Below are 27,620 nucleotides of genomic sequence, written 5' to 3' on the forward strand. Positions count from 1 at the left end.
GGGATTTTTCTGCTAATGGTACCATGGAAAATAGTACTGTTTCAGGCAGGGGCGACAACCCCTATGCATAAAAATGGCCTAGAGAGGGATGGGCGTCGCCAGGCTCTACTTGCTCAAGACTCACCACAGGATCTAGTGCCCCAGGTGGTTAAGAGATCCGCAAACCGAAAAACTGTGAGTGGATTTGAGTTCAACTTGTAAGAGAGCCGCATTCCTATGGAGGCTGAGTGAATAATTTATTTAGGCTAGTAATGGTTAACCAGCAAGTCTTGTTGGGGATATTGCACTGATTTTTAGAAGTGCTTGACTCAGTTGACCTTTGCGCTCAGTGAAAGGTCGTTAAAAGCCGGTGTGGTTTACCGAGGCTTGACAGTGGCATATTTGTTCGTAATGGATACAATTCATGATGTCAGTCCACTATTGTGTTTTCATGAACAGTAGTATCCGTTTTTTCTTCATTTCAAACATTTACAAAGTTCTAGTTTGTAGACTTTCCTTTTGCAGAAATGGCATGCAAAACACAAATTGGGATCCTTGTAAAAGTTTCAGTGCGCAGAACATAAACCAACAGACTTACTGGGTGGTAAAAGTACGTGAAAACTATCCTTAATGGTGGATTGGAAACAAATACAGGCTATTAAAATAATTCAACACTGTACATCTAGTGATTTTAGGTCACACAGCTTGATTTGATTTGTTTCGGATTGTCTCTACAATCCCATTGGCAGAAAAGTAGCTAATTGTATGTGTATTTGTTATAATGTGTTTTATTCTGTTACGTGAATAAAGTAAGATTTAAAAAAATCATACATCAAAGAAGCAAACTTGTCATATCTAGAAGCTGGTAGATTGCTCTGCTTATTTTAAGTATTGTTTTCTAATTTACGTATAGTGTAGGATATATTTAATTGAAATGAGTAAAATAATCTATGCTAGATGGGAAAATTTCGCCTATTTCATTTGTATTTGTTATAATTGTTCCAAGGGGAAAAAAAGTTAAAATGTCTTTGAACTAAAAAAAAAATATTTTTAAGGTGTGTTTTTTTTTTTTAGGTCATAGTATAAATATAATTTGAATTTTTTATATCAAATAAGAATTGAAAAAAGACTATGTATTGATCTTGCCTATTTTTTTGCATTAGTTTAAGGTTTTGTTTTTTCGGATATTTTTTTGTTTTCCTTGATGATGAAAGAACGATGTCTTTTAACTGCAAAAAGGGTGTTTTGTCTGAAAATAAAAGAAAGAAAGAAAACCTCAAGCAAAATGTATCAATCTCATTTAAGATAAAAACAAATAAAAATATATCCAGAAAACTATAATTGGCACAATGAGAGTTTCCTAATGAACCCAGTTTGAAAAAACTTAATTGACGAATAGTATTCTGATGAAAACATGGGATCGCACCTTGGTTTTGAGCATTGAATGTGGCCTTTATGATGATTAAACTGTCATGATTTCTGGAGTACAAAGTGAATATAATTTTGAGATCGAGCTGCTAAATATAATTTCAAATATGTGCAAGTGCTTGCATCAAAGAAAATGGAGAATTTGATGGTTTTGAATGACACACTACCATAACAGGAAGACAGTTTAATGTGATTTGCCCTTTGGACATTTACACTCACAAAGATGAAAACCCGATTACAATCCCAAAAGAACTCCATACATCCCATCCATTATCTGCACCCCTTATTCTCAGCCGGGCCGCGGGTGTGATGGAGCCCATCCCAGCTATCTTCGGGCAGTGGACAGGGGGCACCCTGAACTAGTTGCCAGCCAGTCGCCGGTCACACAGGGACAGACAACTCACTCGCTTATTCATACCTGGGACAATTTGGACCAGACAATTAAACTGACATGCATGTTTTTGGAATTTGGGAGGAAACCGGAGTGCAGGGAAACCCACACAAGCACGGGGAGAACATGCAAACTCCGCACAAGAAAAGCTGGTAGCTGGATTTAATCCTGTGACCTCGGAAATGTGCTGCGGACGCGCTAACCACTCAACCGCCGTACCGCCTCCCAAAAATCTCAATATTTTTTCTTTTTATCCATGACATTTATATTTCATTTGCTGAAATGTTTCAGTTAGTTTCACTTATCTGCAGTTTAAAGTGCAAAATGGAAAATGTGTCTTGAATGATAGCGAAGCCAGTAAAAATATACTCTTGGTACTAATTGGAAAATATTTTCATAGTTGTTGGAAAGGCCATAGGTTTGGTATTGCAATGATGGTGATTTTTTTTAAGTGACAAGATAATATTGGTGGGGACAAAACAGTGTTCATTATTGGTCAGGAATTAAGGCATATTTCTAAAGTAGAAACATAATATCGGTGGGGACATATCCCCTCTGTTCATGCCATGTCCATGACTGTTTATTTGATACACGATCCAAATAGCAATGCAACAAAGTAGTGATACTGCACATATTCTGCAGCTGTAATCCATGCCTTCTGGTTTTCATCTGAGGTGTTATAAATAGCCAATTTCAACATGTCAGCAATATATCTCATGTTATGAACACGACTATCAGGATTAATAACTCATTGTGTGTCAACGTCATCGTTGTCTCGCACCCTGATATCAGTTGTCCTCTCATTACAGAGTTCAAGCTCCAGCATTCTTCACACGAAATGTAAACAGATTAAAGCTGGCTACAAGATCCAAGCTCACTCCTGCCACACATGAGGCTTGTCAAAATAAAGCTCGCTAAAAGGTTTTTTCGGCATGGATACGCGATAGCGAGGATGTGCCTGCAGGAGTTGAGGAGAGAAACACAAGATTAGATTAATGAGGCGGGAGGGTTAATATGACACTGAGTGATCAATACATTTTAAGAGAAAGTTCGAAGTTCTAACATGAACGAGAAGTGTGTTTTATGAGATTGTACGTTAAGGACGATTCGTCATGAACTAGCTACGAAGCTGCTCTACGTATAGGCCAGCTTGGTCCTCTGCGTGGGATGCTGGAGGACACGGGAAGTCATTATGGAACTGACTTCCTGCAGCTGCTTTAACACCTACATGGCCACATGGAAGGCGGGCATGTGGTCACTAATGAAGTCATGAGTTTTTCACTCAGAAGTTCAAGTCCCAAACGACAGTACAGTGGAACCTCGGTTCTCGACCATAATCCGTTCCAAACCGATTTGTTCAATCACCGAAATCGTTATTCCCATTAAAAGTAATGTAAAATCGTTTTAATCCGTTCCAACACCCTGGATGTTTACCATGAAAGTAAACATGAAGCTAACACAGGCTAATCGTACATTCGCGTTAGCGTAATCTTCCGTACGAAAGATTACGCTAACATGAACGTGTAAAAATAAAACAAGGATTATGATTAGGATTTTTTACCTTTGTGATGGACGGTGGGGAGAGAAAAAACATCAAAAGTTTTTCAACCTCTTCCAAAATTTGCGGCAGCTGCTTGCTTATAGCGCTAACTTCCTTAGGCGCATCACTCGATTTCACAGCCTCCTTATTCTTTACTATCGTACTGATAGTAAATTTAGCCATGCTGTATTCACTAGCAAGATCGGAAGTTCGTACACCTCTTTCATATTTAGCTATTATGTCTTTCTTAAAAGCAATAGTTGGACGAACAGCTTGTCTTTCACCTTTCACCTGTCCTGCTTGCACCGACCTTCTTCGGAGGCATAATTAAGGGCTAAAACACCCGTACGCCGCTCAGCATCGCACCCTAGCGTACCGGCATTCGAACTCCGATTTTTTGACCGAACAGCGAAGCAAGAATTTCTCGAAATTTTTGCTCGAACACCGATTTGTCCGAACTGAGAGGCGTTCGAAAACTGAGGTTCCACTGTATTTGTTCTTTGTGGTCCGTATGTAGCCACAGGGTTGTGACTAATGTGTTTCAAATTCCTTGGTAACGAGTGATGAGTGGTTAGCACGTCAGTCTCATGGTGCGGATGTTCAGGTTTCAAATCCAGCTACCGGCATCTTCGTGTGGAATTTGAATGTTTTGCCCGTGACTGCGAAGGTTTCCTCCTGGCACTCTAGTTTTTCTCCCACATTCCAAAGATATGCATGTTTGGTTGATTAGAATTCTAAATTGTCCCTATGTGTGAATGAGCGAGTGAATTTTCTGTCTCCGTGTGCCCTGCAACCAGTTCAGGGTGAACCCTCCTCACTGCCCAAAGATAACTGGGATACGCTCTATCACACCCTCAGCCCTAGTGAGGATAGGAAATGCAGAAAATGGATAGATGATTACTGCAAAGCGTTATTAATGCAATCGTCCTAGAAACCTGGTGCATAATTCTACTACTCATTCAAAGCAGAACATGTATAATAACAATAATATAACATACAAAACTCAACTGGCCAGCAATGATTAAGAATGGTAAGCGTAGTGCAATGGAATACAGTTACGTTGGCACCTTCTCAGGCACAGAGTACAAGATTGCTGAACTTCACCTCATGGAGATATTCTCCCTAGCGTGTATACTTGCATCTAAGCCATATTCACTACTTTAAAAATAAATATATAATGAGGGGATTAGTTCATATGCATAATTTAGTTTGTGTCACCGGTAGGAAATGGTAGGTATAGGGGAGAAGTGTGGTTTATACAGAACAACCAAATCAATAGAGCAAACATGAGGACAAAATTTACAGTAAAAGTGTGTTGAGTGTCTTACTATTTGTAAAAATATTTTTGTGACACACCATGCCTGGAGGAGAAAATAAAATGTCTTGGACAGTACTTGAAAATGGAGTAGTAAATCTGCAGTTTAAAGTGCAAAATGGTTTGAAACTTAGAGAAAAAATGGATATGGAATGTCTCATCTAAGTGTTTTTTTGCAAGCTCTTAAAACTGCACAAGCCAAGAAATATGAAGGGTATTCGTCCAATATCAGTATCTGAGTACATGTGGTAGGAACATCGGACCTATGTAGAAAGGGTGGCATAAATTCTGGAAAACAGACAATATATAGATTTCTATTGTTGTCTATTCCTGGCACCTTTTCAACTTTTTTTCAACGTCAATATTGTGCATTGGATGTAAACTTTGACAGCCCGCTGTCTTTGTTCTGAAGTTCAGACAGTGAAGCAGATGGCTCTTCTCAGTGTGACTCAGCAAACGATTTCGCTATATAGTGGAATTATCGCCTCCGGTGGGTGCCACTGATGTCAACGTATAGAGTGATACAACAAATATTCTTCGATTCCAACTATGAATGCAGTAGAAACCCAAGAAAACAATAAAACACATCTCTCGAGCCTGATACCTCATTCAAAGTCTCGTGGATTCCTCTAACCAAACTACTCGACTGAGGTATCCAAACGCAAACTTAACAAAGCGTGGCGCCAGAAATTTGTCACGCTTATAAAAATCAATTTGCATGCAAAACGTGTTTACCGCTCCTCGTTTCATGGAGCACATGACTGGTCAGCTGACGAGAGGGTCAAACAGAAGAGGACCATTCACTCCCAATTAGGAAAACTTCATCCAGCATGCTGCCTTCCTCGCTCACTTCCTCTCCTTTCCTTTCACAAGACGTTTGGTCTTTAATGTATTTCAGAGAACATCTGCTAACTATCACTGAACCTCATGGGATTTCCATTTAGCCCACTTAATTACTCTATCAAGCCAGGTTCATTATCATATTCCTCCTCTTAAGAATGCACCCGATACTTTGTGACTGTGCTTGTCAGTGTGCGTGGATAGGTGTAGGTGTGTAGCCTGCACTCTATGATATAAATGTGTATCTTTTACCAGTACTAATTGAAAGTGGTTGCGCTATTATACTCGCATTAATGAACTACACCAGTCTATAGGAGCCCCTTTGTAGATTTAAGGGACGGACGCGTTGGTTTGTTTCTCTTGAGATTACCGGGATTATCTGAAATGAACAGCAACCTTGTGACTTCTCATTGTTTCAGTCCCCACTGAGTTTTTTTTTTTTTTTTTACATGACTGATGGAACACCCGTATTCAGATGGGAATATGATATCATGAATGAAAGCAGACGCCGAATCTTAAAAATGGTTACATGGTCCTTATTATCCGATACTGGAATCAGTTCCCAGGCATCTTGACTGCAATGACCCAAAAGAGCATGGATATTAGCATAAATATGACATCAAAACTAGAAGGTAATGATCCTACAGTGTAAATACAGAGAAAACATAGAATATGTTTTCCTTCATAGAAGTTACAATTCATCCCTATACGATAACACACACACACACACACACACACATATATATTAATTGAAGACCAAACGTCTTGTGAAAGGAAAAGGAGAGGAAGTGAGAGAGGAAGGCATATCCATCCATTATCTGGACCACTTATCCTCAGTAGGGTCGCGGGGGTGCTGGAGCCCATCCCAGCTATCTAGTGGGCAGGGAACACCCTGAACTGGATGACAGAGACAGACAACTCGCTCGCTTATTCTCACTTAGGGACAATTTGGACCGGCCAATTCACTTGCCATGCATGTTCTGGGGGATGTGGGAGGAAACCGGAGTGGACGGAGGAAACCCACGCAAGCACGGGGAGAACATGCATGAATGAGCTAGACTTGAACCCTGAACCTCCGCACTGTGGGGCTGCGCACCAACCGCCCACCCGCCATGCTGCCATATATACTGTATATTAACATTTACTCTAGTAGTGCGTTATATGATGACCACCATGTAAAAGGGGAAGCAGATCATCACACACTGTCAAAATAAGATATTATTTTATATTATATAATAAAGTATAATAAAATAACTGCATCAGCACTGCAAAAATAAATAAAACTTCTTTTTTTAGACCATTACCTGTATTTTTTCAACCTGCTACAAGCTTAATGTTACAACACGGTTAAATTACTGAAAAATGGTCAACGCTAGCTCTTAGCACGGACGCTATTATAGCACAATACTGTACAACGATGTCATCTCATTTTAAAAATATTTTACAAAATGTACTTATATATATATATATATATATATATATATATATATATATATATATATATATATATATATATATATATATATATATATATATATATATATATATTATTTATTTTATTTTAATTTCTTTATTCAGGATATTTGATTATGTTTACTGGGGAAATATATTTAAAATAACAAAATTATCCATTTTAAAAGAAGGTCGATCATTTTTCTCATTTTAGATATGAAAATATTGCCACTTTAAGTATACATGTTCTTGTAAAAGGAGTAAAACAAAAACCCTCGCCTGCATCTTGGACCACGATTTTTGCCAAGCAACCAGGCTTCCCCTGTACTGAACTGTACCTGAACAAAAAAACACTGTTTGCTGTATTAATCAGTGTTCCTGCACTTTGCTTCCGCACCACCACGAGTGGAGTAAATGAAGATGCTTATTTTCAGTGTGGGAGAAGATGGTAGTTTTTGTAGAGGAAAAACAGGGCAAATCTAGTTTTTAGCATATAATGGAGCTTTGTTGGGCAGCTTGTGACAACTTCCAACTATTAGCTATTGTTGACAGGTCAATGCACATAAAAACATGCGGATGTGGCTGATGTGGCAAGTTCACATATACTTGAAGTTCTCACGCTGATCTCATGCTGATCTGTTCGTTTTCATAATCGTACGACGTCTGAAGCGTTTGAGTTTTGAGGTTAGACCAAACAAAGAAAGTTTAGTGCTGGTAGACTTTTTGGAGAAAAAAAAACATTCACTATATGACGCGTAGCAAATGAGATACTTTGTCACCCACAGGGTCAGATTTCTCCTTCAGGGATCAGTATACAATAACATAAAAATAATCATCCACAAAAGATTGCCTCTCTCAGTATGCATACAAAGTACTTGAAGATTGCGTAATTAATTTGTTGTCATCATTTAAAATGCCTTAAAGTGACTATTGTTATGTTCCTAGAGGTCGTAGGATTCAAAGCATCGCCAGATGTTGTACTAAACAGCAAAGACGAGACGAACAACAATCACAGATTCATCTTCCGAGACGCACGAGCCAGAAGGGTTGGCAGGATCAGGGAAGCGATTTAAAAGTAATAGAGCTGCTTGCTTGAAAAGCTTCGACCTCCATACTTAGAAACACAGATGATAGAGTGTGTTTTATGTATTTAAATCTCGTAAATCCTGATTCGTGTGTATATTTGCATGTGACTTATAGGCTCTGAAACAGCTCAACCGATTTTTGTGAAAACTTACTCAGTAGTACTTCTCATCTCTGTGAGTATCTTCAGCTAGGTTTCATGTCAAAGCACTCCCAATAAATACCAAAATACCTTTGCATGGTCTGCTATAGCGGGGTACTGCAGTACCCAACCACTGGTTACTCCAAGCAGCCGAATTCAATCTTCTATTCGCCCGGTAATACTGGGTCATTTTGCTTGTACATAGTAAAGCCACTGAAAGCACTGAGAACCAACTCATCTCATCTCATCTCATCAGCTGCACCGCTTTATCCTCAGTAGGGTCGCGGGGGTGCTGGAGCCCATCCCAGCAATCATCGGGCAGTGGGCAGGGGACACCCTGAACTGGTTGCCAGTCAATCACAGGGCAACTGAGAACCAACTGTTCACTTTAATTAAAATCAATCAATAAACCATTCATACCTACTTCATCATTTAAAATAAACAAGTCTGAGTTGACAATTGGAAAACAATTGGATAAAAGTAACCTTGGAAGGAAGAAATCCGAAATTACCTAATTAGAAAATCAAAGTCCTTGATCAAATGTTTTTCTGAGAAAACACAAAAATTGGCACACGCAGACACGCTGGTGTGTACTTACCGGAGGTCAAGAGCAGCCTGTCTAGACCTTGCAATGCAGCATGAATAATTCATGAAAAGTGCTTCTTAATTCACAAAATAATCTTTTCGCCCGAGACAGGTTCATATTTTGTAATACGATCCATGCTGATAGATCCTTATGGTATCAATGTGAATGTTGGAATACTTTCTTTTTGGTAATACAGATATTCTTTATTATTAACAAATTTATGATTTTGGGATTGTCTCTTTACTGTGGTTTTAGGTAATTGAAATCATTTATATTAAATCATGCTAAAACTGATTGGCAAAGTGTTAAGTGGATCATTAAATGTTTGTTAATGTTTATAAATGTTTGTTATTCTGTTTTTCAGAAAATAATAGTGTCAAGGTTGTCCATTGCCCTGACTTGGGCCCGCCCAGTTGAGAATCCGTGGAAAGAACCAAAAACTGCTGTTCACAAACACTTTCCATCCAACCTCACTGAGCTCGAGCTGTTTTGCAAGGAGGAATGGGCAAAAATATCAGTTTCTCGATGTGCAAAACTGATAGAAACATGCCCTAAGCGACTTGCAGCTGTAATTGCAGCAAAAGGTGGCGCTACAAAGTATTAACTCAATGGGGCTGAATAATTTTGCACACCCACTTTTTCGTTTTTTATTTGTTGAAAAAGTTTAAAATATCCAATAAAGTGTGTTTCACTTCATGATTGTTTCCCACTTATTGTTGATTCTTCACAAAAAATTACAGTTTTATATCTTTATCTTTGAAGTCTGAAATGTGGCAAAAGGTCACAAAGTTCAAGGGGGCCAAATAGTTTCGCAAACCACTGTATTTGCTTTGAAACCTTGGTCCTATTGATTCCAGCCTGAATATCAGTTCCGATGATATTCCATAAATTGTCTTTGGCAAATTGAACATGTCTTTGTAAAAAACTATCGCCGATTATATACTTTAAAGGTCTGCTTTTAAAGGTCTGACTTTAAAGGATCTGGCATTGAATGAGTTAACTGGGCTACACTTTAAAGACAATGATGGTTCTCTTCAAGTGCCATAGACAGGACTGTCTCCGAAAATTAAATTTTATGACAAAGATCTTTTGTCATGATTACTTATTACACTCACCTGTGCCCGCTCGTTTGGCGCCAGCTGCTGCTGGTTATCTGATTGGTTCCCTGTCCTACTCAAGCTCAGTCCTTTCACTCACCTGTTGTCAGTCTGTCAGCGAACCTCTGATTTCACAAATGGTTGGTCTGCATTTATATGGTGCCTTTCAAGTCAATGAAAACCTTCCAAAGCGCTTTACAATGTGCTTCACACTTACCTATTCACACGGCAAGCATTTTTTACTCTGACTCCCGTCGGTCCCGTTTTGTCACCTGTTTTCCACTTGTCCATTCCTGATTTCCCCGTTTGTCTCCTGCTACGACCCGTTTTTTGACCCCGACCACGTTTTGATCTCCTGTCTCGGCTAACGACCCCTTTTTTGACCCCAACCATGTTTTGATCTCCCATTCAGGCTAACGACCGGGTTTTCTGTCTATTAGGCTACCATCTCCCGCTCTCCCACTTCCGCATTCGGAACACGTTCCGATCCCATGAGCGGCTTGCTTCCCGCGTCCAGCGAGCACCGGATTGCGGGCTCTGCCTTTCCTCTATATTTCAATGAACTTGTGATTAACGTTACGCATCTGGGTCCTACTTCTGTTCTGGTTGTGACATTTTTATTGTTGTAATGCAATGGTAAAATGTCATACATCCTGGATCATTACAAATTCTGACCGTTTTTAGTCAATTCCACAACAAACAATATTTAAACAATGAAATACTTGTATTATATCAGTTGATTGATGATTAATCCTGATTTTTTTTCAATTGTAGATAAATTTAGGTTTTTTTTATTGCAATATTCACATTTTCTGAAACAGTTCTGTACATAAAATTGGGTTGAGTATATTGAACTCCAGGAGGGATTGAGTGCCGAGCAGCAAAGTCTACGCTTTTGATAAGATTAGCCGAGTGCTGTACTTGAAATAACCTTTTATGCACTTCCATTATTGTATTAATCTATTCTAAAACAATTTGGTTGAATTAATTAGGCCTTACATATTTCAATGCTGCTCACAGGCTGCCTGGAAACAGATGGCGGCGAGGACGATCCGCTCTCTCCGACGGATGTGCGGAGCTGGGTAGTAAAATATACAGGGAGGAGGAGAAGGATTTGGAAAGACGTGGAAAAGAAGAAAAGTGCGGTCTGAGAGTGAGGAGATGCGTTATCAATGCCCTGGCGCCGTGCACCTGACAGACTGACAAAAGAGGCGGAATTAGTTAAAAGATTGAGCCACGAGAGGGAGAAAGTTGCTCGATAGGCATTAGGTCTCGGCTCCTAATCAGTTCCTCTGCAGCCGACAAGAGATTGGTAGCTTAACAACATTTGGGCGAAGGAGGCTATTATCGCAATCCTACAGTGTTGCGGCTGGGTTCAACCTTGAACAGCTTGTAGATGATGAGCCTATCCATATGGTGTTTAAATCGCTCAGACTTTCCTGAGCCATTAACCTTCAGGACACCTTGTACTGTTCCTACAATTTGACTGACAGCGCTGCTTGGATTTCATGAGCCAGTCTCTGGACTGGGTACACTTATTGGAGCATACACAGACATAAGGTTGACACTGAATGTATATCAGTCACTCAACTCAAGACAGCTTTACTTTGGATAGGATAAACAATTTCAAAATTAGAAAATGGTATACTGTGGTTAGTACGACCAAAACCCCATGCAATATTCAAAAATCCTTGAGGTACCCCTTGGACAGCCCCACCCCCCGTCGTTCTTTTTTATCATATCCGATTGGGGGGTTATGGACCAAGGTCGCACGGGTGCCGTAGTTGAAGGATATGAAAGAAGGCCGCCATGCATGGCATACATTTCCAGCAATAGCCTTCTAAAGATAATGGATCACGGCCAAAACAGTGTAGTTCTTTTTAGGTGGGCCAAAATTGCACGCTTCAGCAACCTGATCAGACAGAAAACTGCCCTCTACTGGCCCATGCTCTCACCAATAGGCAGGGTTGGGTAGGGTTACTTTAACTTGATAACTTTCAATTACTTTTGGATTACTCCAATACCAAATATGCTAATAAAAGACAAAGGAGAGAAAAGCGTACTACGTGTTGTGAGTCATAATTTTATTCATATTTAGTTTCTTTTGTCTTTTATTAGCATATTTGGCATTGGAGTAATGAAAAAGTAATTGAAAGTAATCAAGTTAAAGTAACCCTACCCAACCCTGCCAATAGGTGACTCGGGGTAATAGATTGCAGCCTCAACGGTGCATTTATTCTAGGCGGAGCTTTACGACACACTTACTGACAAAATTGACTTCTGTCAGTCCCTCGCAGCCACACGAGTCCATTTCATATTGGACGAAAAGGCCAGGCCCGACAAAAATACGCTCTGCCTACCCCTGCTGCAACAATATGCGGTCAGGCATAAAGATTTGCAGAATATTGCACTGAGGCCCCAAAGTACAAAGCATGAACTAGCATGGGATTATTGTATTCTATGACAAAAATTCTTACAATTGTTATCAAAAGTCAATTTAGTTGTATAATATACATAGCTTGTCATCAATGCTTAATGATGGCTATTCCAAAGCAGTAAATGAGTGCACTCATTATCATTTCACATTTGGGACAGGACCTGTTTAAGAATGGGACAAAATCTAGGACACAAATTCAAAAACCTGTACTTTCCCACTTCAAAATGGCATTATCGTGAATGTTTAGGTTTGGTTGCCACTAATACGATCAGGTAGGTTTACACGTACAACTTATAACTATCATGCATGTTTTAGAAATATACAGTAGGAGGAAAACACATACCTGTCAACCTCCACGGCTCCATGCCCTTACAAAATGTTGTAATTTCCCTTACAAAATACAAAAAATCGTACACACAATTTTTTTTCAAGTCTTTATTTATGTAGTTTAACATGTTATATTGTTATATTGTACATGTGTTTCATCATATCATATATATTGTAACATTATATCATATATATTGTAACATTATATATATATATATATATATATATATATATATATATATATATATATATATATATATATATATATATATATATATATATATATACATGATACATTTTGTTGTGAAATACTGAATTGCTCGAAATGAATGACGTTTATTATAAAAAAAGTTCAAAAATTAAGAAGCTTGGACGTTCACTGTAAAAGGAAAAAATACATGCAAATATAATTAAGTAGAATCATACATTTTCTTATTCAAATTATTATTTCATTTTGTGCATTAAATTGTTGTTGGTAATATACTGATTAAAGGGATAACCACAAACCTGTCTTTTTTCATTTTCTCCTTTTATACTTCCTTTTTTTCTTAACTTCATTATACAACATAATCATTCATAATATAATGCATCAAAACAAGTGAGCCGTTTGAGAGCCGGCTCTCTTTAATGAGTTGAGCCAAAAAAGCCGGTTCTCTAAAAAGAGACGGACTTCCTACTACACAACTACAACATGAAATCCGAGGTGGCAGACGCATGCGCACAGTAGCATCAAACCGCTCGCCTCGTTTGCAACGCCAAAAAACGATACCGAGATAGAGGCTACCGCGGCGAACTGGTTCGACTTGATTGATTTGTCGTTTAGTGATAGTCGGTGTATACCGGATAGTACCCACAATTGACAAATTTGCGTTTTTCCGTACAGATTTTCTTGTACGTCGTACACGTCTTAAAATGCATAATAAACGTACTTTGTACAGCAAAAACGTACAGGATGACAGGTATTAAAACAGAGTAACCAGGAAAACTACCCTACATTTGAATGAACATTTAACTAAGGTTACAATTGTTGACTATTAAACACATATTTTTGGTAAAGAAATAACCAATCTCACAAGGCAGACACCTCACACAATTGTCTACTATGTACCAATGGTAGGGATGATGAAAATATTTCACAGAAGACACAAGAGTAGAAGAGTGCAAGTACTGAAGCATTCACTAACCGCATCATAAAGGACAAGTTAATGGCTGGAAGAGAGTATCATAATGCACTCGGTGGCACGGCTCCAGCAGACTATTTTACGTTGTCAGATGATCACGATACCATCGGAGAGGAGAGAGAACAAGGGCAGGAAAGTGGATGGGTGGCAGGAAAAGGTATGACTTGGCAGAAAAGGTAGGAAGAACGATGACGCTGGGCTTTCGGGAATTACTAATGTTACGGGGAGCGCGGTGGAGCGGAACAACCATCGTTTTAAAGTATGAGCCTTCAACCTCTGGTACTGACAGCAGTAAGAGTGAAATTAATATATAAATGAATCTCTTGCACTAATGCAATTGATACCTTAGAAGGGAGGGACACGGGCTTTTACAGTGAGAATGATGTCACTTCCCAGCTTTAGTTGAATGCACAAAGCAGAAAACAAAGTACAACTGTTGAGATAAGCTAGCATACATTTTTAGTAGCCCAAGTTAACATTACAGTGGACCTTTATTCATAAACGAATGCAGTTTTAGAGACGATTCGATGATAATGGAGCCTTAGAATATCGTAGCTGGATGGAAGGAGTTATTTTGAATAGCTTTGAGGGTCACAGGCAGTTTCTTGAAGAACTTCAGCAAGCGTGATAACGGCCCGGAAAAAAAACTAGAATCGAGAATGTCATGAACCAGAACAGGATCAGGACCCAAACGCCTGACGTTATTCACACAAGCCTTTTATTTTACGGGAAATGGGGAGTCATGCACGTTAGGCCGCAATCTGGGGTGAAATGATAAGAAGCCAGAGTCCGACGAGATCGATACCAATTGCCTGAGCAGATATTGGACGGATGGGGTTGATACCGGATAGGATGGGACATACAGGATAGATAATGAAACAGGATATTGAAAATAAACAAGACAAACAAGATGGAAATAAAAACTGGAGAGAATAATAAATGGGACAAAAATAGATGGAAACAAAACTGGAAACCAATACAAAACAAGACAAAATAAACAGGAACAATACCGGACAGGAGATACCAACAGGAAAACAGGACCGAGTCAGAACCCAAACGTTATGCATCTGGGTCCTCCTCCTGTTCTGGTTCTGACATTGCTGCTACAGGTAGCCCTGAAAAAAACTAAACTTTGTAAGAGGCCAGGCAATAAAATGAGAATAAAATTGTGTGAGCACGGCGGCGCAGTGGTTAGCGCGTGAGCGGCACAGTCTGAGGTCGTGAGATCAAACTCCCTATGTGGAGTTTGCATGTTCTCCCCGTGCTTGCGTGGGTTTCTTCCGGGCACTCCGGTTTCCTCCCACATTCCAAAAACATGCTTGGCAGGTTAATTGCCCGGACCAAATTGTCCCTAGGTGTGAATGAGCGAGCGAATTGTCTGTCCCCGTGTGCCTTGCAATTGGCTGGCAACCAGTTCAGGGTGGCCCCTGCCCACTGCCCGAAGATAGCGGGGATGGGCTCTAGCACCCCCGCAACCCTACTGAGGATAAGCGGTGTGGATAATGGATGGATGGATGGATAAAATTGTGTGGTATGGTCACTTTGAGTCTCTGTAGTTGGTGTTCTCCCTTGTGCTTTGTAGCACACGTTTTTACAATACAATGACATCTTGTCAAATATGAAAGTGTCCCTTTAAAAGTATAAACTAACCATTGAAAATAATACTACCTGAATAAAGACATTATTAAGAAAGATATAATTTCTTTAAATTAGTGTGAACTACAAGTAACATGAAAATTTGTAGATATCTAAATTTCCCAAGACGTGGCATGACCAAAACCTACATGTAGTCCTTCAGCAGGGTAAAAACTACAATCCCCACCTTCCATTACTGTGACTGCTTTGCTGGCACAGTGGTATCGCTATCTCTCTGCAGTCAGGCCCAGTCATCCCTCGAGTCTCGCTTTTATTACCTTGTTGACACCAGCTGCTACTTTTAAGCACTTTTAAATGCTGAGTCGGAGCGCAGGCTCAAATCACAGAATTAAAGCCGTTACTCCTGCCCAGCTTTCATTTTGGCAGCGCTTTTAAGCCCTGGACTTAACAACAAGCCTGGATTTTATTCATTCAGACAGCTGGTGGGAATAACGCGCTTGCCAGTGGCATGTTGGACTTTAAGTGTGCTCCACACGTGTGGGAGGGCATCTGAATATTCAAGTGTTCTTTTAAGAGTTGCTCATCCGCTGTCCAAATATTAAAAGCATGCATGCTGGTCAGTATCTGTAAACAAAGATTGAGCTGTCATTCTCAGCAATTTTTTGGCATGGAAAAGGTGATTAAAAATGAAATGTGGTGGGAATGTGACATAACCAAATGTTGCGGGTTCCTTGGTGATTCTTGGCCAGGGCGACACTCGACTTGCCACATTGCCGCTACGCCCGCGTCGAGTCGATCGCCTCCACTTTCGCTCACTTCACACGAGGCGACTTAGCAATGCTATCGAGCAGCTGCACCTCTCCCTATGTGCAGAGTGTTGATCTCAGTTCTTGTCTCGCGCACGGCGAGCATATGTCGAGACTCGCTCGCCCTTTGTTCTTTAGGATGAGAAGTTTGTTTGGCTTTGTCATCTAGGACACCGGTTTTCCACGGGTGTGACTTCAGGACCCACCATTACACCCTAATTACAAGATGCGACCCAAATCAAGAAAACAAATAGTCTTCATCACTGTATTGGGTGAAAGGTTTGGCCAGTTTAAAGCAGAGATGGTAAGTCAAGTCGAGTCATGTTTATTTGTATAGCCCTTTATCACCAGGAGTCTCAAAGGGCTGTACAGACCTCAGATTATTGTAAACTACAGACTATTATTACACCATCCCCTGATCTAAAACCTACATGAGGTAAAGGAAAAACTGAAAACCTCAACATGAGGTAAATGAGGAAACCTTAAGATGGGACTGCAAATGAGGTAATACTTTTTCCAGGAGGACCAGGCTGCAATGGATGTTTCAATAACAAATAATACACAGATATTGTCAATGTGAAATATAGGTAATTCATAAGCTATACAAGTGTATTTTAAGCCTATATCTAAACAGTTCCACTGAGGTTGCAGATCAGATGGTAGAATATTTTCACTTTTTTCAAAAAAACAAAATGACAACAAACCCAAAAGGACTTGAAGTACTGTTTCTATCCATTTATCTATCTACCCTGGTCATATCCCTCAAGAGGGGTGACCAACAACAAGACAAAACATACAAAAACAAAGAAAATAATAAAGGGAAAAAGTATCAAAAATGGCCAACCCAAATGGCCAACCCAAATGCCCAAACACCCAAACAGTCAGGACCAGAACACAGACAGGCTTCATTGTCATTACACAAGTATAGAGAAATTAAACTATTACTCCTATGTATCAATGGCATATAAGTAAAAAAGCTAAAGGTTTACATTTCAAAATAATTTACTGTACCTTCCAGGAGTTTTTCAATGGTAGATTTCGTACACGTATTTTCATATTTGCAATCCTTTCCTTCCTGGACTCGATCGTTGTTGTAGATGTTTCCCCCTTTTCCCCTTCTTATCATTATTTTCTTGGGACACATTATTATGGGCAGAAATCGGAACAAAAAACTATGGAATCACAGTAAAATGAGATGTGGTCCCTCTCAAATGCAATGATTGACCGAAAATGAAGACGAGATTGAGCAGGCATGATCGCCATAAATTACTATAATCACTGTCAAGGCAACCCACCTTTGGGTCCCTACCCACCAGGTGGGAAACACTGATCTAGGGAAAGACCAAGGATACAGTTTTGTCATTGATGGGGGGGACCTGTCCCCACCAATTTCGGGCAATCTTTGCTTTATCCTCACCAGTATTATGTGATCACTTAAAAGTAGAGTTAAAAAGAAACACAATTGCTATGTTGTTTAACAGTTCAACACCACCAGACATGCCAATACAAACACGTCCATTTTCCTTTGTCTTGGCAGCGACTGGAGGCTGGTGGTGCCAGCTAACTTTAGCTAATCAGTTAATTTTTGTTCGAAAATCTCCCTTGTATGAGGCGTATTAAGCTGGCTGGACATAAACCCTTGCTAACAAGCTTGCTACCAACAAGAAACTAATCAGAACAAGAAGAGGAATGTAAAAGTGTCAGGACCAGAATGGAAACAGGACCCAATTGCGTTACGTTTCTCACACGTTTTCTTGAAGGAAAGGGGAAGGGCTGCGCCCACGTTCCGGTGTCCGCTGTACGCGGGAGGCAAGTCGCTCTCATATTTGGATTGTGATCCGAACACGGAGGTGGATCTTCCGTAGCAAGCGATGGCGGTGTCAGGAACGGAAAAACAGGTCTGTAGCCGGGAGAGCAAGGCGTGGTCAGGGTCGGAAACGAGTCATAAGCCAGAACGGGAGAGTAGACGTGGATGGGGAAAAAAAGAGGTCGTAAGCCGGGACGGGAGAGCAGACGTGGTCAGGATCAAAACGGGTCGTAGCTGTAGACACACGTGAGCAAAAACGGGACAGGTGGGAGTCAGGGTCAAAAAAGGCCTGCCTAGTATACACTGATGATCGCAGACAGACTGACAACAGGGGACTAACAGGACAGGGTTCAAATAGTGACAGGGAGCCAGTTAGAACCCGTGTACAGGTGAGTCACATCAATAATCATGACAAAAAGTCTATAAATGTGTACTAGTTATATTCCTCTATGATTGATTTATCAGATTAATCTGTTTAATATTCAACAAAAATACTACAGTAGCTATACAGCATGACAAATACATTGGGTAATGAGGTTCAAACCATTAACTACTAGTCCAATTTAAAACCAAAACAAATGCTTCAATTTTTACAAAATAACCTGCAGTTGGTAAACAAAAACTTGAATATTGTACTAAATACTAGAACCTTAGACAATGATTGATACTAGAATGGTAAACCGTGCATACTTTCAACCAGTAATGTTCCTTTAAGGGGAGGCACCTGTCATATTGATATAAAATAAAAAACACATTAAATGGTAATATGTATTTGGTGTTACAGTTAATTTAGTTTCACAATTTTGGGATTTTCTTTTTCACAATCACTGAATTTTCAGATTATATAAAGACTATTATTAATACAATGAGTATGTAATGTATTACTATGCTAAGTGACTGCATTTTCAGAGTGAGGGAATCAATATTCTTGTCTCATGGCAGAGGGTAAATAGTAAGACTATTGGTTCTGATTTGACGGACACCTTGGCCCAAACAAAATTCATAGTGATAGTATTGGCAAGCCAAGTCAAGCCAAGCCGTATTTATTTTTTCATATTTGAGCATTACCGGTCTGTGGTTTAAAAGCAACAATGTATGGACTTAGTTAATAAGTTAAGGTAAAGGATGTGTAAGGATTTTGGAAGTTTTTCACTTGCTGCCGCCATCTTCTGGCTTGGGTCATCATGGCGGCCTCTGTCAAGCTCCTTATGTGCCATTACATGCATTTCTTGGACACACTTGAATAAACTCTTCTTCTTCATCTTTCTTGGGTTTGGGATGGCAATGTCACTACCAGAACAGAATGAGGACCCAAATGCGTAATGTTAACCAAAAGTTTATTGACAGAAAGAGGAAGGGCAGCGCCCGCGATCCGGTGCTCGCTGTACAAAGGAAGCAAGCCGCTCACACAATAGGATCGCGTTCCGAATATGGAAGTGGATGTTCCGGCGGTGTAGAGGACTGACAAAAAACAGGTCGATAGTCGGGAGAGCCAAAACGTGGTCGGAATCAAAAAACAAGTTGTAAGCCGGGACGGGAGAGCAAACGTGGTCGGGGTCGAAAATTAGGTCGTAGCCGGAGACAAACGGGGAGATCAGTAACGGACGGGTGGAAAAACGGGTGCTAAAAGCAGGACCGATGGAAGTCAGAGTCAAAGTGCTTGCCTTGTAGAAACAGAGGTTCGCTGACGGACTGACAACAGGCAAGTGAAAGGACTGGGTTTGAAAAGGACAGGGAACCAATCAGGTAGCCCGCAGCGGCTGTTGCCAACGAGCGGGCACAGGTGATCCTAATCAGTCATCATGACAGGCATTGGACTATTTTCAAACAGACCTTTTCCTACTTTTACTATTTTAATGCCACACTAAAATATTAGAAGTCACTCATTAGTCCCTCCTTTTCTGCCTATTCTTCCTACCTAATGTATTCCGCACCGAACAGCTTTTCTAAAATTAAGATAAAAGCCGATAGGCGCAGTGGGAAAAGTAAATGGGCTCTTTGAAGGGTATTGTTAACACACAATTAACAGAAAAATATTTTACTTTCAATGTTATGATTACACCTTAAACGACGCTCACCACCTTTAAGGTAAGACGATAATACATTGATTTCAATGCTTAAGTTTATTAATTGCTTTCTTGTAAGTCATTTATTTTTTAAATCTGACCATGCCTTCCTTAGATCTGAACCTCACCGCTCGTCAGCAATGTTCCCTCTAATTTTCCACGGGTCTGAGCGTTCACACAAAGTCAGTGAGCAACGCTTGAAACAACAGTGTGGCAAGATAATTAATTATCAAACATGTCCAAAACTTGACATCAAGTTACATTTTGCTGAGTTTCTGGCAATGCAAAATTATTTTTCTCTTTTGAATGAATTGACTCATGTACTATTGCAAAGGTTGTATGGCCTACAAACGGCTTATTTAGTCGGTTGTAAGATACAGAACTGTACTTAATCACATGTTTTAGTGGAAGTATAATGTTGGCAACAAGATTCACTTGATATAATTGGAAATTATTTGAATGCGACACAAACTTTTTTTTCTTTTATCTGTGTTTTTTTCAACTTTTTTGTTACTTTTTTTTGTTCTCTAATTACTTTTTTTCCAACAATTCTTTTTCTTTTTTTCTGGCTTTTTTTTCTAAATGTTTCCTTCTTTTTCTCTCTCTTTCTTTTGTTTCTTTTTTTCTCAGCTTTTCACTACTTTTTCATTTCGGTATTTTTTTCTTTTTTGTTCTCTTCCCCCCTTCCTTTAAGTCATGTTGTTCATAAGTTTACATAATATTTGGTAATGTTATGATTAAAGAAGCAAAAACAACCTGAAGAGCCATTTAGGACCTGAAAGAGCGGTTCCTTTTAGCGAGCCGAGCCGAAGAAGCCGGTTCTCGAAAAACTCTACTGACATTACTCAACTTTGCTCTACTTCGACTCGACTTCAAAATACCGCATTTAGGACACAACGTCCGGGGAACCCTTGTATTTTTACCTTCATGCACTGTAACTTTGACTTAAGTCGCTTCTTAATTAGTAATTTTGAGCCCTCATTTTTGTGCGCTGGCTAGATTTTCTTTTGCGCTGAGAATGTGCGAGCAGTGCGCATTTGCTCACGCGCGCAGCTTAGAGGGAACACTGCTCGTCAGTTTTCAAGGTGCATGTGAACAATGCTCAGTCTTCCATCGGCCACCTGAGAAAAAGGCCGGAGGGTCCACAAAAAGAACCACTCCGACTGGTTCACTTAGAGCAGCCAAACGGGGACAAAAATCGGCAACGGCACCTGTGCGGGTGATGTCATGCTCTCACTGCTATCCCATTCTGGCCCCAGGCACAATTCAATTTTTAACCTGGTTCTTCACCTCTCCCTGCCCTCGCTGGAAGAAACCTTACTCTTCCTGTTCAACCACCATAAGCAAACTGCCTTAAAGACGCTGTGCCAACACTTCCCAGCCGTGTTTGTTTTGTCATCTTTGTACAGACACGTCTTTCTGGTAGCGACATGGAAAAAACTGATACGCAAGATCAGCTACAAAGGACGAGCCAAAAAGACAGGAGAATAAAGGTTGACAATTATTTTCATTTGTGGAACTGTTCAAATCTAGGCTTAAAGCACACTTATATTCTATAGCTTAAGAATGACCTATATTTCATGTTGACGATATCTGTGTATTGTTTCTCATTGCGACATCTGTTGTAGCCTGGTCATCCTAAAAGGGGGATTAAATCATGTGCAGTCCCTTCTCAAGGTTTCTTCCTTTTCGTCATGTTGAGGTTTTTGAGTTTTTCCTTACCCTCATGTAGGTTTTAGATCAGGGGATGGTGTAATTATAGCCTGTAGTTTGCAATAGTCTGTGGTCTGTGCAGCCCTTTGAGACTCCTCGTGATTAAGGGCGATACAAAGAAACATGACTTGACTGTACAATTGGAATGAAATGGAATTTTAATATATTTTTGGGTGTGAACAGAAACTACTTTTCTATATGGTTAATTTTACAGCCCAAAAATAAATTTTATGAAAAAACAAAAAACTTTTATTTTTGGACATTCAAAAACAGCTGAACAGTATTTATGAAAAAAATATTTTAATATAGGTTGTTGGATGCATACATTCAAACCTTCCTGTGTGGAGTTTGCATTTTCTCCCCGTGCTTGTGTGCGTTCCCTTCGGGCACTCCGGTTTCCTCTCACATTCCAAAATCATGCATTTCAGATTAATTGACCGATTCAAATTGTACCTAGGTGTTAACGACCAAAAAAGCTATGTCTTTATGTGCGTGTGACTGGCTATCAACCAGTTCAGGGCGTCGCCTGCCCACTGCCAGGACAGCTGAGATGGGCTCCAGCACCCCCGTGACCCTACTAGGGATAAGCGGTGCAGATAATGGGAAAGTAGTCAATTAGATTGAATAATCATCTGCCGTATATTTTAAGCTTTTTGTTCTGTTCTTTTACATTGAATTTAGTAATTATTTTAGTAAATACGTGAAGTGTATATAAAATGGCAAAAATTCCATTATATATTTATTTAATCTGTATAGTTTTAGCTATTTTATTGATTAGTTACAGATACATGTGTTTAATGTATAACATGTGCTTATTTTAATTGATTCATAATAAATCATTAATTAGTTGTGCCACTTTTCTATCATTTATTTCTAAATCACCTAAACACCGGTAATCATCGTCCGTATAATTTTCTCTTTACAATGCGTTTTTGCAATTATTTTTTTGTAAACTAAGGTAAGTTCAGCACTTAAAATTGGTAATGTAGTAACATATTGTTTTTATAGTATCATTTTTATTTATAGTAAAATATAAAAATGTGTGAAAAAACTTAAATTAATTAATTATTTATAATTAAATTCAAGCCAATTTTATGTCATATATTTTCAAATACATTAATTAATATTTGTTTGTATAATTTGTAATTTTTCTTTACATTATAATTTAGTAATCATTCTTAGTCAAATTAGTAAGGTGTACTTATAATACACATAATAGCATTATATATTAATTATTCCTTTTCTGAAAATGTATTTTAGTAATTATTTGTGGTAATGTTTGGAAAATTGTTACTACAAATTTAAATTGTGCCAATTTTATATCATTTTTTATATTCCTTGCTCTAAACAGTGATTATAGTAATTTATGGAATTGTCATTCAAATGTTTGTTTTTATAAAATAACAATTCATGAAAACAATAATTCAACTTACTATTACTCTAATGAAACATTTTCCTAATTTTACAAATTATTAGATTTTTGAGTTAGTTCTTTTAGTTAAATAAGAAAATTACCCTTTAATTGTGGAGAAGTATGTGCATTAATTTAGCATTTGAAAAAAATACAAATTTAAACAATAGAAATATAAAAAAATAGGGAAAAAAATCTTTGAAATAAGCAAAATCATCTGTCAATGGAAGAATAATTTATGTATTTGCAATGACGAGACCACCCGTCTGAACGAAATTCCATTCCGATTAACCATATTTATTCCACATGTTCTGTTTACATGGAGCGTTTTTGTTTTCTCTGGTCATTCGGTTTCATTCTAATCCATGTAAACCAAGCTTTTGTTTGACTAGCTCCACCCTATTAGTAAACTGAACAAAAGAATTGTGTTCTTAAAGGGGAAAAAATGGAAACAAATAGACGGTACGGGTTTCAAGAGCCTTCCAACTTTTAATATGTGGAGTACCGTACAATAATGAGATCGAACTGTGCACTGGGATCGGAACCGGCAGGGACAAAAGAGGGAGGTTGGCCTTCTCACAATGAAACTGGTAGCAGCGAGGTCAACTCCCTGTGAGATTGTCGAATCGACTGTATTGAAAACATGCCATGGCGACACTTTCATGGTTGAATGGGGCCGAGTCGGAGTTTAAAAGCAATTTAAAGCTTTCGTTTGCACCAGAAAATAAGATTTCAAGCTGAAAGTCTAATTGGATTTAGCTCTTGTAACGTGAATACAAAATCACATTGTTTTGCTGTTTGTTCAGTTCTACTCAATCAGTACTGAGGAAATCACACATAACCTACAAAGAGGAGAAATTGAGGAAATTCAGCTGCCGAAAATCGCACACTTTGCCATCAAATTCTACCTCCTTTGCCCCTCTCCCCCTACCTGGGAGCTTCATTCTGTCATTGCACATTAGCTCAGTTACCCTTTTATCTTCTCTTGTTACACTATGTTCCCAGTTTTTCCGCCTCTAGAACAGGGATATGCAACTTATGACACCAAAATAATACATTATTATGTTGTGATTTTTGATGTTGACTGTTGATGTTCATCTGGTCGGCTCAACGCACAGGGACGGGACCCCCCGACCTTCGCTGGAGCAATAGTCAATCAATCACTTAAAAATGACTGCCTAGAGTTTTTTTGGGTAAAGGGAATCAAAAGAAAGTGCTCCTCACACAGGAGAGGGGGAGACAAGAGAAACAAATCAGATAAAAAACAGGCCGGCAAACACTCACGACTGGAAAAATTCTGGAAGTCCAGAATAGATTGATGACCGGTATACTTAGGTAGGAGATCAATAACACTAGGGGAAAATAACAATCCAACAGCTTTTCCTGTCGGCACAGTCCTTTAATATTTGGTTCCTAATTAGAGCCCGGTGAGGGTGATAGGGAACAGGTGTAGGGTTCTCTAGTTTGTCTTCAACGTGATGAATCTTGTTCACATTTTCTGACACTTGAAAAACATTTACGATGAATATTAAATAACTATCTTTGATGCATGAATTCCCTTTTTCTTTTAATTTAAAAATAGGTTTATTTTATACTTTCACTTGTTCTGAGCTCCGGGTATATTCGTCTTCTGTTTTGGGTCCTTCACGGTTCTTTCAAAATTCTGGGTTGCCGACTCCTGCCCTAGACCTGGGTTGCAATTAACTCTGCCCACATTCGGAGCTACTCAAGAGTCAGAGTGTAGCGACTTGGTCTTGTCTTGAGATTTTCTTTTCTTTTTGTTTTAAATCTTGAGTGGTCCTAGCCCACTTGAGCAGCAAGATGAGTATCAATAAATGTGTAAAAGACGTCAACCACAAGACCTTACGTGGTCTCTTAATACCCCATGTTTTGCTCAGAAATTTTGTTTAGGATATAGGCCAGTCCCATCTACTTCTTACACATTTGGTAACTACAAAGCTATATACATCTGTATATCTATCTGGATTGTTTTCTAGCTTTCTATGTTTTCTAACCAGCTAGATAGCTTAACTGGCTAGCTTTGTTTGCCTTCTTTTAGCTGCCTAGATATCACAATGTAGTCCATTGATAATACCACAAAGGAGTTAGTCCAGTTGTTAACAAGATGGTCTTGGTTTAAGGCACATTTTGTAGGCTAGTGGTTTTTATTGTTGCTGTTTTTTCCTTGTATTTATTTTTTTACTGCCCCTTTAACTCAATGTGGTTTCCCACAAACTTTAAACAAGAACAGAAAATTATCTGTTGTGAACTCAAAAACATGATCCTGCTTGATGTTTGCATTTTTCTCAAACTACTCTACTGTAATGTTTTACCTAGTGTGCTTTATGTTACCGTCTATTCTGCTATTGTTCATATAACATTACAATTTGTTTGATTTTCATCTGACACACTTATACTTTTGCTTGCTATGTTTGTACTTTCCTTCTTATTGAGACAAATATGCTTGTTACAAGTTACAACGCAGTGATAACGAAAAATCAACTGTGAAAGTGGGAACTGAAAGAACCTTCACCTTCGGGCTCTTCTAATGTCTAACCGGTACAAGGTAAACATTTACCTGCGGACGTGATCTGGAATTAATGAGTGATCACCGCCTGGGGCGAAACCAGCGCTCTGTTTCCTGACTTAACATACTAATAAGTTGTCCAGGTGTGTGTGTGCACTGCGGGGGGTAGAAGTGAAGGAACATGGAACCAAACAGAAAAGCACAAGGTGAACTCAAAGAGCAGGACAATTCTGTGTTGCTCTTCCATTAAATTACACACACTTGTCAATGCTAGAACTCAAAACTGACCAAATTGAATGCGGTGGAAAGTGATCAATAAAGCAAAGGAACAGCAGGATTTTCAAAAATTAATGAGGATGAAATCTGGATATTTAATTAAAGATCACCCTCCACCTACGTCGTAATTACTAATAGATGGAGTGGAAGAGAAATGGCCTCTTGACACCTAAATGTCAACAATAGAATTCCTTTTCATTAAAATCACGACTGCATTCAAAAAAAGGTCCTCAAAATACCAAACTAAAATCGAGAAAACCATAGAAGCCCATTAGAATTCCTGATGTAGAGTCGTTCGTTTTGCCAGACACAGGAGCTATAAATTCTATGCGAGCTTCATTAATCCACATTTTCCCGTCCAGACCCCGAGCGTCCTAAATCATCCTTTCATCTTTGCCAGCGTGGCCTCTGGTGGCCAAAAACGACCAGGGTCACAGACTACACGTTCACACGGCCTCCGGGGAGTCCAGGGTCTCGTCGGCATGCATGCTAAAACACAGATTATTAAACGAGTGATCCATCTCAATCACTGATGTTGGAGTCATGTCAGCGCATGTCACCTAAGGGGAAAACATTCAGTTTCAGCTGGATGAATTGACTTTGTCTCTTTGGGTAGTCCCGAATTGAAGGTTACTTAGGGGCCGGTCACACAGACATTTGCGGCTGAATCACGGCTAAAATTTTGTTTTTTTTTTAGCCCGTGTTTGCCCGCGATGGAAAATGCGCAAAATTGGCCAACCCGCTGTTCATCGGTGGTATGCCCGCAAAACACGCCGACGACTGTTCCGCTTCCTCATCGCGTCATTTCTGCGTCATTTTCTCGTGTGGACCACGGGTATAAAAGCTCCCGAGCCGGTGTTGTGCCCAAATCCGACTTCTACGCAAGCTATGGCATCATTTTTATTTTATTATCTTGAAAAGAAATGTCAAGAAATAAAAATGGATTAAGACGAGGTCACTACGCTGACGGGGATCCATGTTCACCCCCTTGACGTCTCGAGCACAACTGACGCGTGCTCGGCATTCGCGCTGTTTATACGCGGAGAAAGGCGTTTGACCGTCACACATGTAACACGCTAATTTCACGTAATAACACCGCGATAAAGGCGCAGAACATGCTATTACCATGCTCCACCCACGATTACCCGCTGAAATTTCCCGTCCTACCCATGTGTAACCACGCCCTGGCCGCGGCCAGAGCACGTCGTTCCGCGTCATTTCCGCGTCATTACCTCGTGTTGACCACGTGTGCGGCACGCGGTTTAACATGTGCTCAAACTTTTGAGCAGCTCAAAAGTTTTGAGCGCGGCCAACCACGTGAAAATTTCCGACCGCGAGTAAAGCACTGCTCTATCTCGTCTATATGGCGGTCTCAAAACGTCCAACATCGCCCAACAGCATCTGCTTCACGGCCAGAAATTTCTGGCCGTGATTCAGCCTCAATACGCTCGTTAAAGGTTGTGTACCCGCGCTCTGAAGAATTGAGCAGCGCAAAACTCTTTCGCGCTGCCACCCGCGCGCGAATTTCCGACCTCGTGTTAAGCACCGCTGTATCTCGTCTGAATGGCGATCTCAATGCGTCCAATAGCGTCCGCCTCAAAGGCAGAAATTTCTGGCCGT

Source organism: Urocampus carinirostris, chromosome 15 (genome assembly GCF_059441175.1).
Source record: "Urocampus carinirostris isolate Australia breed hairy pipefish chromosome 15, RoL_Ucar_1.0, whole genome shotgun sequence".
In the NCBI taxonomy this organism is placed as follows: Eukaryota; Metazoa; Chordata; class Actinopteri; order Syngnathiformes; family Syngnathidae; genus Urocampus; species Urocampus carinirostris.